Below are 16,473 nucleotides of genomic sequence, written 5' to 3'. Positions count from 1 at the left end.
GAAGGCAGCCACCGGTGTGTGTGTGTGTGTGTGTGTGTGTGTCTATGTGCGCGCGCGCGCGCGTGAGTGTGTGTGACTGTCTGTTTGTGCTTACAGCCGGGATTAGGGTGGACTAGTGGCTCCGGACAGGAAGAAAATCGAGACATAGCAACTGGGTGAACGCAATATTCCCGTGGCTGGGAAAAGAGTCCCTGCATGGGAAGACAATTTTAGGAATTAAGATGAAAAAGATTTTCCAGCAGAGTGGGAGGAAGGCTCAGGTTGTAACGGGGTGTTGTGTATCTCCCAGGCATACTCTCTCCCCTGGCCTGGTCCTCTCCTCATCCACCCACCTGCCCGCGACAGCACCTGCGCCCCCTGCCGTCTCGGGGGCGCACAGCCAGGAGGGGAGGACCAGGAGGTCCGTCCGGCCTCAGGGGCTGCAAAGGTCTGGTGGCGCGGGCTGATTTAGTGGCCAGGGCTGTAGTACAGGCTGTCCCCGGCAGCCGGCGGAGTCGGGGAGCCCACGTGATGGCCCCGGCTCTCCGGTGAGCTCCCCAAACAGACGCACACCCAGGCGCGCGCGCACACGGGGGCGCGCGCTCACACACACACATACACTCACACACGCACGCACGCACCCAGCCTCGCGCGCACACGCCCGCCCGCCTGCTCTGCCTCTGCGCCCTGCATCCCGGCTCGTTCGTTCTCTCGCCCTCTCGCCTCCCCTGCGGTCTCTCGCTCTGCGCGCACACACCGCACACACGCACACGCACACACACGCGCGCATACACGCAGCCGGCACAGGCGGCGGCGGCGGCGGCGGCGGCGGCTGCCGGAGTCAGGACGAACCTCTCTAGGTACGGTCTTGAGAAGGCGGCAGCAGCGGCGGCGGCGGCGGCGGCAGCGGCGGCGGCGGCGGCGGCAGCCCGAGCATCCCTGCTCAGCCGGAGAGGGAGCATCGCCGAGAGTTCCCGTCCCCTCGGCCATTCCCTTCCCCCCTCCTTTTCTTTATTTGCGAGAGAATTTCAGCTGCCTTATTGGTTTCGTTTGATTTGGAAACATTTTTGGTTGCTTTGTGTGTGTGTGTGTGTCCTGTTTTTTTTTTTCTTTCCTCGTTTTATTTGCATCCAGAGCATGGCGGGCTGCGGGCTGTCGGAAGACACCTTCCTCTCCTCCTTCTTTTACAACTACGGCTCCTCCTGGGAAACCCCTTCCAACCAGGTAAGGGGTGGCTCAGTGCCGGGCGGCGTCTTCCCGTGCCCCCCGCTGCTCGCTCACTGGGCACCAGGCGGGTAGACAGACTCTCGGGAGGGGGTGGGGAGGATGGGGGGCCAAGTGGGTCGCACTGTCTGGGTCAGCGCCAACGGGCGACAGAGGTGTTCCCCCTTCTCTATACCCCCATACATAGCCCCAGCTCTAGGGGCTGTCGCGTCCCTCCAGTGCCCATTTTGCCATGGACACCTATCTCGCCCCAAACCTCCCAGCCCAGAGGGAACCCGAGAAAGAGGCAGGAGCTGGCGCGTTACCCCGGACAACTCCAGGCAAAAGCAGGGAACTCGAGCGCAACCTTCACCAAGTCGCCGCGGGCGCCGCGCCCCTGTGCGCCGGGCGTTCGCCCGCCCTCCAGTTGAGCCCCCGGGCTGCCTAGCTGTGAGACCCCCCGCGACGCGTTGTCCCTCCCTCCACTCCCTTGGGGCCCGGAGCCACCTCTTTCCCTAAAATGGCTGCAATCTCAAGTAGATGCGTCCCCTGACCCGCGGGGATGGGGGTGGTAGTGATAAGCAGAGTGGATGTTCCACTCCTCCCGACCCCGCACCTCCTCGGGCGCGCAGGAGCACCCCACAAACACACACTTAACTTTGATGACTGTGCAATGCAGTCCGGCTGCATCGGGTCCTGCACGTTCCCCGCTGCCGGCCTGTAGGTGTGTGAATCTGTGTGGCTTGGGGGGCCGGGGGAAAGCTGGAGGTGGATGAGGGAAGTGGGGGCGTGGAAAGAGACCGGTGTCCTCCGGCCACTGATTACCTGGAGAGAGACAGGCATGTGCTCAGGTTCTGGGAGGGGGGTGTCAAAGCTATTCCAGGAGCTAGAGCGAGAATTAGAGGGAAAAAAAATTCCTTTTAATTAAATAACTGTTGTAGTCTGCTGCCCCCACCGCTTGTTTGGTGAAAGTCTACAGGCATCTGTCATCTTCAAACTACACGGGGAAGTAGAGCTAGGGTCTAGGGATGGGAGGAGGAGGAGGAGGAGTGTGTGTGTGTGTGTGTGTGTGTGTGTGTGTGTGTGTCTGCGCACGCTCGTGTGTGTACGGCTTGGGAAAGTTGGGGCCAGAAGCTAGGTGGAAGAGCATTGGTGAAAGCAGCACCAACTCGGTGGGCTGGCCAGGTCGCCGGGAGTTCTTGGGCCCCGTGAAGCGCGCACCCGTGAGCGCGGGCCCGCGAGGCTGAGGGTGCCGAAGGGAACTGCTCGGTCCCGCACGGCTCCCCAGGCTGCTGCGGCGTCTCTCTCCCGGAGCCCGCCCGCCAGCCTCTGGCGGCTCACGGGGCTGCCTGCCGCGCTTGCCCGCGCTAGCGCGCTCCCTCCAGGGCCCAGATCTCAGCGCGCTCCTGTGAGCTCGCGTATAGGGAAAAAAATTAAAAAAATTAAACAAACAAACAAACAGACAAATAAATAAACCGAAGCCCTGAAGTTAAAGAACCGAAAAATGTATTCCGTTACTCCCTCATCACCCCCTACGTCTCCCAGACACAAATATCCAAAGTAGTAGTGGCCAGGTGACGACCTCGCCTCCCCGGCGTGGGCTCTCCGGATCCCGCCGCCGGAGTGAATAATACATAAACCGCTCGGGAGATCCAAAAGGCTCCCGCCGCCTCAACCTCCTGGGAGCCGGACCACAAGATCCCGCCAGCCGGCCGGCTGCCGCTGCGATGGGGCGCCGGGCCGCCCCCAGATCAGCCGGCAGGTCGCGGGGCGCAGACCCACGGGAGAGAGCAGGCCCGGCTGCGAGCCGAAACTTGCAGGAAACTGCCGAGGTGGTCGCGCTGGCGGTGGAGTTGGGGACCCTGGAGAGACACGGTTGGGGTCAAGGGGGCGCCCTGGTTGCAGGTTGTAAGCGCCCCGAGGCTTTCCTACCGGCTACCCCACCCCGCGTGGCAGGCTCTGGTTGCTCTCTCCACGCCTGTCAGCTTTTGCTTGCCGAAAGCCACGGACCCCTCGGGCTTGGCAAACTCCAGGAGCCTGCGTGAGCGCGCCTGTGTGTGTGTGTGTGTGTGTGTGTGTGTGTGTGTATGACGCGCATGTGGCTGTCGATGAGTCAGAAACCAACCCCAGCTCGCCTTTGAGGACCGAGGCGCGGACCTGAGGTTTGAAGCACAGCCTGGCCACCAGCCCCGGGGGCTGTAGGGGATTCCTCGGCAGCGCCGCGCCTCCCATTCCTGGACCTGAATGCTTTAAGCTAAGTTTCCGGGCAAGTGGCTCTGACCAACACCGCAGGGAGCAGAAACTCGACCGCTTGCTATTCGTCGGGAAGAAGAGAGAAGGGAGACCCGGTGGGTGTCGCCAGGCACTCAGCAACGCCGCTCTGGAGCCATGGGAGGCTTCGCAGCATCTTTAAGGAAATAGGAAAGGAGTCCAAGAGCTTGGAAAAGCCTAGGGCCAGGGTCTCCTTTCGCAAGATAGGCAGTCACGTGCAAACTCCTTGGAAGCCCGAGTTGGTGGGCGTCAGTGTGTGTGTGTGTGTGTGTGTGTGTGTGTGTGTGTGCTAGGCAGGCTCGTAGGAGTCAGGTTGGGAGACCTGGAAATGATGAGAACCTTTTCGAAAGAGGCAAACTATTGGTTTCTCTTTGGGTAAAGTTAGTTTAACTTGATTAGAAAAAAGCATCTCCCCCAAAGACAACATCTTTCTTCTAGAAAGGGGCTAAGAAAATGGAAGGAATTTCTGAAAAAGCAGCTGGTGCCGCTCTGTGGAGGGTGGTTAGCTCACAGACTGGTACCGGGGAGCGAGCTAACCTGAGTGCATTGAAATTGGATGGCGGGGAAAGCTGATGATTTGAAGTATTGATTTCTTCCACCAGTGGTACGGTATGAACTTTAAGATAAAGTGCAGAAACAAACGAAAGACATGCATTGTTAGAGGAAGGGGCGGTCACTACCCAAGCTCTGATTGTCCGGTGGGAAGTGCTGGCGAGCAGTGCCTTACCGGGACTTGCGGTTTCCGGCTCAGCCACCACCATCACCATTTTCAAGGAAGGAGAATTATACAGTGTATGCATTAGGCCTTGCTCCAGTCTGCTCTTTCAGCATCCGAGCTTGGGCAAATGACTACGGAGACTGCTTGCAACTGTTCCTACGAAGAACAAGGAGAAGACAAAGGCAATAGTTTCAAATCTTATCCCAGGATTCAGGCAGCGCTGACATGGGGAGAGAGGCCTGGGCCAAATTTGAAAGAGTGAGACTTATTCATGATTTTACCTGAACTGCTGCCAAAAAGCTTACAAACCCTTCATTCCCTAAATATAGCAACGTTCTTCAAGTATAATTTGTTTACCTCAATTAAAAATAAAACCCTCTCCTTAGTGTTATAAAGTGCTTATGAAGGTAAGGGTTGGCTGTACTAAAAAAAAATCAAGCTTTTTATTTCTAGATCAATATGATGTGCTTTCAACATCCAATACCATGTAAAAGGAACCTTTTTACAACATCAATAGCAGGCAAGCGTGTCTACTAAGAACCTCCTTTCCTGGAATCACGAGGTGGTTTGATTTCTTTCGTTTTCACAAGAAGCACGATTATGACACCGTTCATTATAAACAAGGGATTGAAAAATAGGACGAGATGGAAAATCTGGAAAGTAGCGAGTCATTTATTCACTTCTCAAACCAGGCAAACAAAAACAAGCAAATAAACAGACATTAAAAATACTCCAGCTACGGGGATCATTGTCAAAGGCAAGGATTTTAGTTATTCGGTGACATTTATTGAAGCTGGAGGGGGTGGCTTGTTGATTTTTTTTGAGAGAGAGAGAGAGAGAGAGAGAGAGAGAGAGAGAGAGAGAGAGAGAGAGAGAGAGAGAGAGACTAATGTGTATTAGAGCCGAAACTACATCTGTTACCATTTAAAAACTGGGAGATTCCATCCTGTCTCTGAGACCATGCTGCAGGTATTTTGCATGGGCTTTCCAATGTGCAAAACAAACCACAAGTGTGTGTGTGGGCAGGAGTGGAGTGTGGGGGGAGCATCTGCTGAGGAGGAATCTGCTTCAGTTAGAATGAAACCCCCAATTAAAGTGTATCTGTGAGATGTGTCTGCTTTGGCTCAGTGCAGCAGACGGCAGCCCGTTCTTTAATTTACAGTTTCACGCCTAGGGATGGCAGTAGAGCAAGCTTCCAACACTCAGCTTTCTCTTTTTATGTTTTGCCTTTCAGCCTGGGCTTCTCCCCTGGAGTTGTTTAAGTGTTCTGGCTCCATGCTCTGCTGTGGCCATTACCTGCTTGCATTTAGGACCTGGGTCACCTTATTAGTTGTTACTATGTAAGCCCAGATCGAAGCAGGCCAGGTCTGTATGATACGGAATCAATCAGTTCAAAGTGAAAAAAATGAAGCCAATTAGCTGATTGAGAGGGTGTCTCAGAGGCCAGACATCTGACTTTCCTCACCTGATTGACCAGTTCTTTGGTTACCTGGTAGCTTAACCCCAAGTTTATGAAAGATGCATCACTATCTGGTGTGACTATGCATTTTAACTTTTTTTTTTTTTTTTACCTCCTGCACTACCAAACTCTAGGCTTTTAATATAAAATGGCCTCCTTGGAAGAACAACCCAGATGTATCTTTGTAGAGCAGGCAGGTTTCCTGCTGAATTCGGCTCTATATTTTTTGCTACTCAGTGCTTGTGGCTCTTTGTATTCTCTCTTGTCTAGCAAGGTAGAAGTTTTAATACAGGCTCATTACAGGAGATAGGTAAGTTGTTGAACACTTCTGTCTGCCTTTTGTTTTGGGTAGGAGGAGTAGGAGATGCTTGGCATTAGTTCCAGGAATAGAAATAGACAAAGCAGGAAACACCAGGTAGAATTGAATATATGTATGTTTTCTTTCTGGCTATTCCACAATTCTTAAAGTGATAACAGTGTTTAGATCCATAGAGATGTAACAAGGCTTGCAGGGAGGAATTTAACTTTTGTCCCCAGCACCCACGTAAGCATCGCAGGTGTAGTGACATGCTGGGGATGCAGAGACAGGAAGATGCCCGGGGATCACTAGACAGCCAGTTCAGCTTAGAGAGTGAACTCTGGAACAGTGTTGACAGTGGGGATGATAGTGCCTGTGAGCGTGGTACCTGAGGCTGTCCTTTAGTTTCTACATGCACACATGCGCATACTCATCCATGTATGATGTATGTCTGTTTACACATACATGACCCAATACACAGTAATGGAAAGAATTGTAACATACATAGGTTTGTTGTGGTCTTCCTGTAAGATGAGCTTCCTTCTTGTAGCTTTGGTTTGAAAATATCTTGCACCTTTTATAAATTTCTATAAACTTGGGATCAAAGGATTTTTGATGGTGGCTATTATTTTTTTTAATGTGGTTTCAAACACTTTACATGTGTATGGCTCTTTTAGTCTCCATAACAACATGGGATAGAGCCTTGTCTTGTTATTCCTGTTTTACAGAGAATGCAAACAAGACAGAATCAAGTGCCAGTCAGGAGATGTAGTGGGAACTGCTTTTGCAGCCTGAAGCCAGCTTCTTCTTACTGTCTCCACTTCATCCATTCCTCTCCGCAACACAAAGGCGCTATTAAGTGATGCTCCTGGTTCTGCCTCCCAGTTTGGAGATTTTTTTATATGGGTGCTGAGGATATTGCTTGAACAGCATCATTGACACTACTGACTGGTCCACCCCTCCCCCCCAGTCCTATTTTTCTTTGTTTTATATTGTAGATAGAATTCTTTGGGGTGAAGTTGTCTGTTTTGGTGGAGCCAACCGTAACCACCTGATGCTTTTCCCCTTGGTGATGGACCTTCCTAGATACTTGAGTTTATACTCTATTTGATTTGGATAGTCGATCCGGCCAGAGAAACAGGCAGTCTTTAGATTGATTAAATTCCTGAATCAAATAGAATAATTTTATAATTACTCAGACACATTAAAACTCTCTCATACACACACACACACACACACACACACACACACACACATACACACACACACGTGTATATACATTTAGGCATGCACTCATGTCCCTTTTATACATGAGCTCATATCAGTTTGGTTATGTTTTCAATTCAGACTGAGACTTGCTTTTCTCATCAACCCATGTTTTTCCAGGAGTCTTTTGTAAGGAGTTGGGCACCTAACATTCCTGTTCCTCAGGGAACTTTCTTGCCTTTTTGTGGTTGGGCCCTTATATCATGTTCTTCCACACTGTAGTCGTGGGAAGGGGAGAAACGACATTTGATGTCAGCAGCAATACGGGGAGGATGGTTCTTGCTGGCTTCACTGTTCCTGTGGCCCTAGCGGAAATATAAAAGTGCAGGGTTTGCATTGGAATGAGAATGGGGTCACCTCCCCTTTGTAGTCATCATCAAGGAAGCAGAACTTCCTTCCAAGAGACCATAGGAAATCAATGATCACACCTTGCCAGCAAAGAGGTGAATGTGTGCAGCAGATGGCATTAAATCAAAGGGCAGCAGAAACGTGAGACACTCTCTGAGACAGTGTGACTTTTTGGTCCCTTCAAAGAATTCACATTTTGATAGAATACTTGTATTTCGTTTATAATATGTTTCCATTTCGTTTGCACTATAATATGTTTTAAGAATGAAGAAAAGAGGAAAATGCCATTGCCCTATGTTACAATCTCTTCTCCCAAAGATACTTATTTAAACAAAGCCCAGTGCTTTTCAGGAATATGGCACCAGATCTATCTCTCATCCCCTCCCCCCTTTTTTGTTAATAAGAATCAATGCAATTTATGGAATGTAACTGGGCTTGTGTGCAATTATTTATTTCTTTGGTGTATTTACTTAAGCAGAAGGGGAGCTTGCACTGGCCAGAAGGGACTTTGGTACAAAGGGAACCTGGGGTGAGTTAGGGGGAAGATGGCTGATGTGTAGGGAGATGTAGGAATGGAGACTTAATGAAATGTGGAGAAGCAGGTGTGTGGCTCTAATACGCTTCCCTCTGTAGAGCACACTTCTGATTGCTTTGTGAGCTCGCCTTCCTGTACATTTGAAATTGAGCTGCAGGTAATAGCTAAAGATAAAGGGAATGTCTGGTCTGTACTAGAAGAAGACAAGACACCCAAGAAATCTCTGGGGGGGGGGGGATAGTCTTAGAAATCAAACTGGCTGGGAAAAGTCAAGGAAGGAAGAGGAAGGAGACCCAGCAGCAACCTTAACCACATTCTATTCCAATTTATTATTTCCAGTAGCGGTTTGTCCCTAATGTTAACAATGAGTGATTATGATTCCGTAGTTTCGTTTACAGCATAAATTAGCATTTTGTTTTCCATTACAGCTTTTGAATGAGGAATTATAATGTATAATTTGCTGAAAATAGATGTTATCATCTCTTAGGAGGAGAACAACCACATAAACTTGAACAAATGACAAGAATGGAATCAATTACGTTTCAAATGGAAGTAGTTTACAAACCTCCAAATACAAAGTGGCACGAGTAGCTGGTTATTGTAACAAATAATTAGTTTTTTTTTAAAACAACGTTTATTGAATTCCATTGACAATTTGGTAATTGTTCCCACCCAGTTGGCTGTGGTGCTCCCTCTGCTGAGTTGGAACTGGCTGGGGATGACTGCGTTTTATAAGCTGCTTTATGCCTCATTATTTCATGGTACACCCAGAATATATACTTCGATTTACTTGTAACTCTTCCTGAATAATAGGAAAACAATTCGGTCACCAAACTTTGGTGACAGTTGATTATATAAGGGCTGGCTGGTGACTGGGGCATTTTCAGGTTGCAGCAGGGGAGGGAGGAGGTGGTTGGAGTGAAGATGGGAGTAGGTAAACTTCTGGAGGCTGAAGGATGATCCTTTTACATGACCTATCACACAGGCCAATCGTGTTCTGATTTGACTTTCTCAGCCCCTCCACTTGCACCCTTAACTTTTTCTCTCTTGATGGTAACTCCTTATGTGTCTCTGTCATTGCACCTTCTGCCGAGGAAGCTTCTTTGGAGCAAAAACCATGGCTCTCAATGTTCCTGGTCCCTCATCATGCCCAGCCTGCAGCAGACAGCATGTATGTGCTGGAAACATGGCTGAGAGATCAGAAAACACCCCCCCCCCCTTTATGTGTGTTACTTTATATCTCTGTGTTCCATTGCTTGGGAAGATGAAGTCAATTCTGCGATGTCATTTTTGAAAATGGGAATCTGACTTGGAGAACAAATGAATTCTGTTTCTATTAACTTGTCCCCAGGGAAGAGCATGGTTGGGTTACCATAGGCTCAGTTGTACTTCTTAATTTCTAAAATGAAAAAGTATGAAGTATATGCTTAATACACTCAGAAAGTATAAGGGGATAAGTGAGAATTAGGGGGGAGGTTACACCGTCACGCTCTTTGGCAACTGCTACACACTGAGTGGATCATTCATTTTTGATTATTTCTAAAAGATTAATCCATTTCTTTAAAGTTAATGTGCAAAGAAATATGTTCAACATCTCTTTATTTTTAGAACCCACAATTCAGTCTGAAACAAATCAGTGGTGCATTATACACACACAAGAATGTATCTAATGACGGGGGTGAGCAGATGCTGGAAAAGATGCTTCTTTCCCAGAAGTCAGATGAAGCCGAGGGAGCTGCAGGAGAGAATCGGAACAAGTCTCTAGAAGTTGGAGGGCTTGCGAGGTGAACACCGGGAGGCAGCTCACTCACCAAGCTTTCAGTGTGCAGGGCAGAGCAGAAGAGACCGCTCAACCTCAGCACAGTTGGTGAGGGTTCAGAGAGACTATGGAAACCAGAAGACCTGTATTGAGAACACTTTAGGGCATGGTTAAGACAGGACTTCTCACCCATCCAGTTTTCTATGGGATATCTACAAGGGGAGAGTTTAGGACACAGTAGAGTCTCAGTAAATTATGCTGGCCCGTCACAGCAAGATCCATATATTGAGTATTTATTGTAACAGTGAGAACCCATTAAAGTGATTTCCATGATCAACTCTTCAAAGCAGCTCTATGTGGTGGCCACTAATACCAGTATTGTATATAATAAATGAAGCAGCCGAGGAACAGAGAAGTGAAGTGGCCTAACCAAGATCACACAGCTGGCAAGTGGGAGAGCTAGGATTTGTAGCTAAGCATGCATTTTTTTTTTAAAGTCAATGTTTGAACTCTCAAGAAGGCTACCAGCAGCTGGGTGAACAGATGGGTGAGTGGTCAGAGGAGCATCGAAGATAAAGGAAAAGTTTGTACAGCATGGGGACCCTTACTTGTGGTCAGAGTGATTAGAAAGTATCTGAGGGTCAAAGGAAGGACCATCACTGGTGCAATATGGAGGAGGCGTCTGCCTTCTTGCTGGAGGAACTGCAGAGTTTCAGAAGATCATGCCGTAGGCCATGCACTTTGAGGGATAAAAGATACAGGCAAAGAGGATAGGTGTGCAAACAAGACAAAAGAGGGCATTCCAGTCAGAAGGAAAACACAAGAGGGATGTATCTCAGAGTGGGGAGTTACTTGGTAAAATTTTTTATTTGGTAGAATGTATCACTTTCCTTGTACTTGTGTTATGTCTGTTTATCAGGATATATAACTTAGTAGGTTGTACACACACACTCATTTGCCTATAGTATGTATACGCAAGATAGGTGCATAGCTAGATAAGTGCCACCTGCATTACATATGTCTCTATATAAAGCATATAGACACATCTATTCATATATAATATATGCATATGTTGTCTTCTTTTGTTTATCTTCTATTCATGTATATGTATTTACCTGGCTGTCATCTGTCTGTCATATATCTGCCTATCTATGTAAGTACCTATGATCTAATTATCTCTCATCTGGTCATCATGAACTTTTAAACAGAAGTGGACAGGGAGCCACTTTTCAATGTGAACTTGAGCCTTCTTTGGGTTGATTGACTTATTTATCAGACACCACCCCCCACCCCCCACCCCCCACCCCCCGTCAAATTCTTCCTTAGCAAAGGAAAGGGAGATGGTGCCATTGGGATATCATGAGCCAGACTGTGGAGTTCTTTTATACATTGTCCTATCTCACACCAGTCAGCAAGCAAAAAAGCTTTCAAACTTGGGTGAAACTTAAGATCTTTGCACCACTGAAATCTGCTTGGCTGACAACGTCAAAAGAACAGTTTAATTAGTAAGTCAAATGTAAAGTTTTATTTTGAGGTTTTATTGCACTTCAACGAATTGCTAAACTTTTTATGAGATTAAAATTAGTCACCCAAGCTAGAGAGTGAAATAGTATCAGAAGTCGGGGACACACTCTGAGGCCCGTGCAGCCGTGCTAATGAAATCCTTGACGCCTTGCTTTGCATGATGTCAACCTAAAAGGGTTACAGGGCTTTGAAGAAAAGAGTCCAAAACATCACAAATAGGAGTGGAATCATCTCGGCAATACTTGTCAAAGCCTTATGGGTTTAAGAAGTAAGATTCCATTGCTAATTGATTTTTCTGACCCTGATAGTAATAGTTGCATTAAAAATAATTTAAAAATTATTTCCCTCGACTAAACTGGTTCAAAAGAACATTGTTTACATGTATTGCAAATAAATATTTATTTTAAAAAAAAACTTGGTCTTGTTTATTATTTTGCTATACCAGTATAATCCAGTATGAAGACTGTTTGGGGCATGTTTGTGAAATGTAAATGGATCTCTCTTGGTCATTCTCGTGATGGAAGAAGAAGATGCCTACGAAATGGAGGCCTGTTAGCCTTGAGTCCAGACCCAGGAACAGAATAAGCATTAAAGAACCATATTGGCCAATTATTCAGGAAGTTATGTTAGATTGCTTGTTTACAGTGACATTTAACACTTGCATTGTGGGTCCTAGGAGTCTCATGGGGTCTGGGAGTCACGGGGGCCTAGGAGTCAGCCTTATTAAATTTCTTCATTGTCTGTATAACCAGTTATGACCTCTCTAAGTATCCCCTCCTGTAGCTTTTATTGAGGTCATCTCAGGCTAAAGAGTCTTCCCCAAGCATCACTTAGTTGCTTAAATAAAGTAATTAGAGATTTGTTTGTAATGTGAGAGTGGTTGAAAATACTCAAATATTTCCTTTCTAGGGAATTTTGGTTGAAAATACTCAAATATTTCTTTTCTAGGGAAATATTTCCTTTCTAGGGAATTTTTTTAAATCTTGTATGTAGGAATAGACCATATTCAAGAAAGGTGCAAGCCAAGGTGTGATGGATCAAACTTGTAATCCCAGGAGTTGGGAAGCTGATGCAGGAGGATCACTACAAGTCTGAAGGTCCCTAGCTGATCTAATACTAAGCTGTAGGCTAGCCCAGTCTCTTTAGCAAGACCCTATCTCAAAAATTCCATAAAAAACCAACAGTATATACACATTAAGCATTGTTTGAAAGTGAGTTGTTACTAGTTTGTTTATATCCTTTGTATTTAGAGTAAAAATAGAGACAGATTTTTGTCAACTGTCTTAATTTTTTTTATATTGGTGTTTGTGTGTGTGTGTGTGTGTGTGGTGTGCATGCAGATGTATTTTGGTATGTCTCTGACATCACTAAATGACATCACATATCATTTTCAACATTAAATACAGCAAAAAGCATAGGATAGGTGCTTACTAATATTCTACTGGTCATTTATAAGAGAAGCAACCTGGAACTCACTCTATCAGCCTAGAAACACGATCTCATAGTCACACAACTATGAATTAAGTCCAGGAGCTAGAGGTCGAGGAAGATTATTTTGAGCACTTCCACATAAGGACATTTTCTGAAGAGTGGAGATTTTCTCTTGGACCTAAGAGGTTAGGCTCCCTCCTTTCCTCCCCCACCCCCCACTCTCTGCATTCTAATTTATAGAGAATATGTCTCTATATTTTACTGGCTAACTTAAACATATATTTAAACTTTGTTTCCTGGAGTACCATTGTTGGAAACTATATCTGGAGAAATGATTAAAGACTTTTTTTTCTCGTTATAGATATTATATTTCATGATGACCTTATTGTTTTGAATTTTTCTTAGAAAAAAATCAGAAAAAAGGAAGAAAATCAAAACCACCCTTAATCGAACACTTAAAGAGAGTTACAGATCACATTTCTATGCATATCATTCCAGTCTTTATTTATTTCTGTGTTGTGTATGAATGTGTGGATACATGTACTATAGTGTGTGAATGGCTGACAGGAGAACTTACTTCATCAGCCCCAACTTTTTCTCTAGGCGTTACCTGTAAATGTTTTTATAATGTGATATTTTAGTCCATTTTCCATATGCTGCTTCATAGTCCTCTGTGACATATGTGGCTGTAAGACATTCTATTGCATAATTATAGTACCATTTGCTTAATCTTCCTGTACCATTAGGTATTTAGGTGTCACGAATTAATACTAGATGATGCACATCATAATTCCTTCTTTAGGACAATGCACAGTAGTAGGAAGTCTTGGATAAAGAGCACACAAAACTTCAAGACTTTGTGATCACTATCTCTCTGTGAAGAAGAATCAGTTCATCCCTGGCAGCTCTGTGCCAGGGTACCAAATGGTGGCTGTTTTAAAATGAGCCCTCTTTCCCCAGAATATTCTCTATCTATTAAAATCTCACAAACAAACCTTTTTAAAGTTGCCATATGAGTCTAAGGGTCACATTCATTCCAGAAAAGATCTTTCTCCACCTTAGAGTCTGCAAACTCAGCTATTGGACCAAAATGTCTGGCATGGGCATTCAAGGCTGTAGTGTGGAGTTTTGACCCTGGTTAGCAGGCAGGTCCTTGATTCTCTCCTTTCTGTAGCACTGGCACACCTACCAGCTTAGTTCCTCTGAGACTTACAGAAAATGTCTTTCTAGTCACTGAGCTTCTTACACTGGGAACGAGAAGTCAGCCTGGACTCCTGGTCAAGTTCTTACGCCATTCACAGAAAAGTCTAAGACCACCCTTGTAGAATATAGGAATGCATCATGTTTCTGGTGTGGACTGGACCCAACCATGACAAACCATGAATATTTCTGTGAAAATAAAAATTTTAAGCAAAGTGAAATGTGTCCACGTGGTGCAGACGGTCACCGTGCTTGCTCTCCAGCATGGTCCTCTTCTGTCCTCAGTTGACAGTCACAGCTTCCTTGGATCTTGTCTTTTCAAAACTAACTCTTCTCCACATCTCTCTCTTTCTTACCTTTGCTTAAGAAAGGACAGAGGGGAAGGGGACAGGAACTACTTATTTGTTCACACCCTTTAGACCTGGAGCAGAGTTTCTCAACTTTCCCAATGCACAATTCTTCATGTTGTGGTGACCCACAACCATAACTGTCTTAGGATACCATAACCAAGGCATCCTTATAAGGACATTTAATTGGGGCTGGCTTACAGGCTCAGAGGTTCAGTCCATTATCATTAAGGCGGGAACATGGCAACATCCAGGCAGGCATGGTGCAGGAGGAGCTGAGAGTTCGACATCTTCATCTGAAGACTGCTAGCAGAATACTGGCTTCCAGACAGCTAGGATGAGGGTCTTAAAACCCATGCCCACAGTGACACACCTACTCCAACAAGGCCATGTCTACTCCCACAGGGCCACACCTTCTAATAGTGCCACTCTCTGGGCAGAGCATATAAAAACTATCACAATAAAATGATTTATAAATAAAATGATTTATAAATGATTTCCCCCCACCTATAATCTTCAACCACCTGCTGTCCCTATTCCCTGGTAATGAGTAACAAATCTCAGGATCCATCTCTTAAATTGTTATCTTGCCCAAGCCACAAAGACTACAATCTCTTACCCTCCTATATCTGTCCACAAAAAAACCAGTCTTCCATCAGTCCAACCATCCTGCATGCTTCATCGTATGAACCATGGGGTTGGATAAAGACCAGTTATTCCAAAGAATGACATTGAAAATGTATTGTCCCCCACCTTAGTATCATTCACTGTCTCTATCTGCAACTTCAAATACTCTGTTACTCTTGACTCTCTTGACCATCACTGGGTTCCTTCCCAAATAAGGATTCCTGGTCATCCAAGTTTTCTGGCCTCTTATCACCAAATCACCACTGTGGCTTACCTTTCACCAATGCTATGAACATATCTCTTTCCTTCTTCTAGACTTTGATCCAACACGTATGACTTCATAATTCAATAAAGTTCAGAAGGAATACACCCAAATCTATTTGAAGAAATCCCTCAGTGAGCCTTTCATTTCCACTTGAGGGCTGTCTTCCTCCTTTCTTTTACTGTGTGTTATGAAAGACTCAGCTTATACTGGAGATCATAAGTTTTAATGATGTCAGTTTGTATGCCTGAGGTTGGTTGTGTTCTGTAGCTCATAGGTTCTTAAAGCAAGAAGCACATAATATTAAGGCAGAGTGACAAATTTGTGCTACACTCAGCAAGAGAATTGTATTCGCTCATGATTTTAAATCCTATTCATTCTTCTTCTTCCTCCTCCTCCTCCTCCTCCTCCTCCTCCTCTTTCTCCTCCTTCTCGTCCTCCTTTTCTTCTTCTTTTCTTCTTCTCTTCTTCTTCTTCTTCTTCTTCTTCTTCTTCTTCTTCTTCTTCTTCTTCTTCTTCTTCTTCTTCTTCTTCTTCTTCTTCTTCTTCTTCCTTCTTCTTCCTTCTTCTTCTTCTTCTTCTTCTTCTTCTTCTTCTTCTTCTTCTTCTTCTTCTTCTTCTTCTTCTTCTTCTTCTTCTTCTTCTTCTTCTTCTTCTTCTTCTTCGTGACCTCTAATATGAATTTGACCCTCAACCCTTTGCTAGTCTTGTGGTAATGTTGTTCTAATTCATAAATGTTGGAACTCTATTTGTCTTAAATATTGGTGCAAGGTGTGTTGGTGTGTGTGTGTGTGTGTGTGTGTGTGTGTGAGAGAGAGAGAGAGAGAGAGAGAGACAGAGACAGAGACTGAGATAAAGAAAGACACAAACACAGACACAGACACAGACAGAGACACAGACACAGACACAGACACACACACACACACACACACACACACACACACACACACACAGAGAGAGAGAGAGAGAGAGAGAGAGAGAGAGAGAGAGAGAGAGAGAGAGAATACATAGCATGCATGTGTAGGTCAGGGGCCAGTCTTTTTGTGTCTGTTGCTCCACTATGTACCCAGGATAGCTGTCACTGGAATGTCCTTGTCCTTGATCTTGCTCTAAGATGAATGGAGTGACAGATGTATAGGTACTGGATCTGGATTTTGTTGTTTAAATGTAGGGTCTAGGGATCTGAAATCAGGTTGTCAGTTTTTTTTTTTTTTTTTTTTAGACAGAGACAGGGTTTCTCTGAGTA

At 45.7% G+C, this 16,473-nt stretch overlaps 1 protein-coding gene across 1 annotated transcript in view; it reads left to right on the top strand.

The window, feature by feature from the left end:
* Nucleotides 1-613: 613 nt before the first annotated feature.
* Ppargc1a (PPARG coactivator 1 alpha) overlaps nucleotides 614-16,473 on the top strand; it is a 630,627-nt gene continuing 614,767 nt past the window's right edge. Inside the window, exon 1 of the mRNA XM_034508742.2 lies at nucleotides 614-1,203. The gene's annotated coding sequence lies outside the window, so the exon portion shown is untranslated. The remainder of the gene's footprint in view (nucleotides 1,204-16,473) is intronic.

Source organism: Arvicanthis niloticus, chromosome 7 (assembly GCF_011762505.2).
Source record: "Arvicanthis niloticus isolate mArvNil1 chromosome 7, mArvNil1.pat.X, whole genome shotgun sequence".
NCBI classification, from domain to species: Eukaryota; Metazoa; Chordata; class Mammalia; order Rodentia; family Muridae; genus Arvicanthis; species Arvicanthis niloticus.
The sequence above is the reverse complement of the archived record's forward strand: the minus strand, read 5'-3'. Positions and strand labels throughout refer to the sequence as shown.